The sequence below is a fragment of the Colletes gigas genome, unplaced genomic scaffold, assembly GCF_013123115.1.
Source record: "Colletes gigas isolate AHSC1104 unplaced genomic scaffold, ASM1312311v1 Colletes_gigas_Sc00049, whole genome shotgun sequence".
Classification (NCBI taxonomy): Eukaryota; Metazoa; Arthropoda; class Insecta; order Hymenoptera; family Colletidae; genus Colletes; species Colletes gigas.
Window position 1 is genome coordinate 155123 of NW_025106678.1, and position 3997 is coordinate 159119.

At 35.1% G+C, this 3997-nt stretch overlaps 1 non-coding gene across 1 annotated transcript; it reads left to right on the forward strand.

Moving 5' to 3' along the window:
- Nucleotides 1–1609: 1609 nt before the first annotated feature.
- Trnad-guc lies at nucleotides 1610–1681 on the forward strand. The gene has a single exon. It is a non-coding gene; the product is annotated as a tRNA-Asp (tRNA).
- Nucleotides 1682–3997: the final 2316 nt, after the last annotated feature.

Below are 3997 nucleotides of genomic sequence, written 5' to 3' on the forward strand. Positions count from 1 at the left end.
GGACTTTAATAAAAAGAAATGCTTTTTGCATCCCTGTGGGCCACGTCTTCTTCGTGGCGAACCCTCTATTTCGTTTTCGAATAGTTTATGGCTTGGACAAGGGCTGAATGGGGGCCTTGATACAAACCATACATCCTCGTGGCTGAGCGCCAAGCGAAAGCTAACGACTTGCAGTCGCTTTGTTATCGAGTGTCGGATGGCATGTTTGGAAAAGATTCGAGCGTCGCGTTGCTAAAGAATAGGGGGTCTGTTCGTTCAGGATCCGAACACGGAGTGGGGGAGTGTACCTTCTGGCGGGAGGACTGTAAGGAATCGTATAACACTTATCACGGAACTCTCGGGAACGCGATGTGTGCTCGTTGTAAAATAAAAGTTTTCGAATCAGTGTCTCCGCGATGTTAAAAGTGCAAATATAGGACTGTGATACAAGGAACGAACCATTTTTATTAAAATCGCTGCACGGTGCTTTGAAAATTAAATTTACTGTGTTTAGTTCCTCCATGGTGTGGATCTGTGAATTAAAATTACCGATTTTAGTGATTTGGTCCAGTAATTTTCTTCCAATAACTGCTTGTTTTTTGTTGAGATACGAGAGTCGTTTTGAATTTGTTTTTTCTTACGTTTCGATGAAGAAAACTCTGCGTATGAAAGTATTGTACACCCTGTATAACAGCAATATTTTAGGAGAATAATCTAAAAGTGAAAATAATGAAAAAATCTTACATGGAGATTTGCTTGTAAACGATTTATTGCAAAGTCAATATGTGATGTGTGAACGTCGTTAATAATTTTTATACCGTTTCAAAATGATCACCACCTACATCGATTTGATACGTAACTTACTTCTCTGTATATTTTAAATGTTTTAACAAAGTAAACACGTGCAAATTATGAAACTTTGAATATATTCGGATCACGTTAAATATTTGCCTGTAACTTATTAATGAGGCATTTACAAGCACACTTCATACAACATTTTTTTATTATTTTCATTTCCAGATTATTCTCCTAAAATATTGCTGTTAGATTAGAGGATATCTTGTATAATATTAAAATAAGTTTCTTATTGGAAAACATTCGATCAATTTCATTTATAAGTCAGCGTCAACGTATTTTGGGAGTGTTTCGAACGTGGTTAGCCCTTTGTTATGTGCCATAGGATGATATGGCTTGCACGTGGCTCGAAAGAATGTTTGTATGAATGAAACCCGAAACTCTCGTCGATAGAAAAAACACATGGGAAAGATTAGAAGGGGACCCTTTGGCAAAAAGACTGTAATTTATTTCAGAATCTTTAATACAATCGGACCTCGATATATTTTTAATGCATAAACTAAGAATTTATAAGAAATTTATTTTAATAATATCTCAATAACCATTTGTTTTACACCATATATACTAGAATATTTCTTTTTTTTTTTTACGTAGGATTTTACGATTTATCGAAATTTAACAGTATAACAATAAAAGAACAAGGACGAACGCTCACTTCCAGTTTATAATTATTTGATAAGACTCTGTTACATCAGTTAAAATAAGGCGATCATTTAAATTTGCAAATGTCTATAACAACTAATGACGCATTTGTTTAAAATGTACAAACGTCAGATCCTCGGTAGTATAGTGGTCAGTATCCCCGCCTGTCACGCGGGAGACCGGGGTTCGATTCCCCGCCGGGGAGAGGATTATTTTTTTTCTTTTTTTTTACATTTTATTTTACTGTAACTCCATTATTTATTTCTAACAAGCGTATAATTAACTATTCATAACACTGCGTCTCTATATTTCTCTTGTGTATATATATATATGTTGCGTATCTCGAGTGATAAGATATCGATCAATGAAATAAAATAAAATACTACGATATTAAACTTTAAATAAAGGAAACGAAAATGTCTGCTATCTATTGTCGCATTTTTGAGTCGTCTTTCTGCCTTTGGGTACTGGCCCTATAGAATAGTTTATGGCTGTAGGCTTGTAAAACGTTTCGAGTGGCGGACGAGAGTTGAAAAGACATTTGTCAGTGACCCGTAGAGCCCGTGTCGAATTTCGATAATAGTTATGCTGACAGAATGGCCTTGAATCATGCGTACCGTAACGAGTGTAAAACTGCCACGAATAAAAACGATGACAATATTAAAAAAAAAATATCGATTGAATAATTTCTTCAAACCTTGTATTCCTAATTATCTGTTATCCCTTCCATTACTGACTTAATTCCATTTGTATTTACGTTACTGTCCGTAACTTCGTAGAACCGGAAGTTACAGTCGATAATCCATAAGAGTACTATACATATATGAAACTACAATATTTATCTTTCTTCTAAATCAATCATAAATAAAATTAACGATGACAACATTTTAGAAGTTTTAATTGAGAAATAAAATACTATAAAAATCTTTCACGTAATTATGAACGTTTTATTGACTGTGGTGCTTGAACAAAGTATTTACGATGTATAAAAAATAATACAGTGAAAAATAATAACGAAAATACAGCCGGGAGGTCTTAAATGGGGGGGAAAAAGAAGTCAACGAGTCAAAAGCTTAGATAAAACGTGAAATATTGCGAGATACATACGCAGATAAAAAAAAAACGATAAAGAACGTGTGCAACGATATTCGTAACTTGTTCATAGTATATCACACTCTCAATTTGGTTGCTTTAACCTTGTTGTTATCGTTTTTTGTTACAACCGTTCATTAAGTATTTTTGAACGGTGTTATTCGCGCCTGATTAACTGTTTATTATTCATAACTTATTACACGCTTGAAAGGAGGAAGTCCCGTTCATAAAGAAAGAGAGCATCGTTGACGACCCGTTTCCTTTCTTCGAAGCGTATAAAAAGAACGTCTCCAAACGGAAGTGAGTTTTCCATTCGATCGATCATAGCCACCAATAAAATGTATCGCGTGCACGAAGATTGCGAAACGACAGGTTGGAAATCGTGCATTTCTTGTTAACTGACAACGAAATTAATTGATGCATCGATTACTCGCCTCGTGAAATCTAAAATTGTAGAAATTAAAGATGCGTTCTACGTGCTTCCTGTTGCGATCGTAACGAGTTCCAACAGTTTCTATAAACACGACCGATGCTTTCGTTTCTAAATAAATCATTTTTTAGAATGTCTGTTTTGTGGAGCGATTTGGAGGTTATTCAATCTTCAAGTATAAGTTTCTAATAATCATCAGATATTAAGCGATTCAAAAGTTCAATCAGAGGATGACTAGTAATTTTAAGCAAGTTGTCTGTAATTAACTATAATCACGTGTAATAGACTCTCATCAGTCTATAATTGATAGTCAATGAATTTAATATTCGCACCTATCAGCTCTATTACTTATTCGATGCTTTTAGTTGGTGATTTTTTATTCTTAATTGACTTTCGATCCTTTTTATCGATTCTTTTGGTCAAGAATCGATCCTAGACTGAAAATTTCGATTTTCAGCTTGTTTGCCGCGAATTTCGAATGGATTTCGTTTCGTATTTTTCGAATTTCTTTTTTCTAAAATAGAAACAATTATTTCCCTTGGAATAAATATTTTGGATATTCAGGACATTATGAATTAAGCATGTACAAAGATATTAACATATTAAAATATTTAGTACCAAAATACGAGAAAATATAAGATGCAATATCTTTTCTTTCGACTCGTTCGCCGATTTGTCGCGAATTTCTGTGTTTACTTTATTTTAGCAATGGTGAAATCTGATGACGAATCGTGTGAACGTCCGAAACCGTAAACATTCGCGATCTCCGAACGAGACGCTAGTTTTAAAGGTCGAGAATGTTTACGTAAAAACGATCGTTGTCGCGAACGATCGACTCGATCCGATGGCCTCGATCGATGGCCAAACGCGAGCATCTGTGACGTATATGTATATAGGCGTCTAGCATTTCGACAGGTGGGCCAATGGGAACAATTGTCCCCACTGTTCGACTGTCGCGAAAGACGCTGAGTGTCGAAGCTGATTGCCAATAGAGGTGGA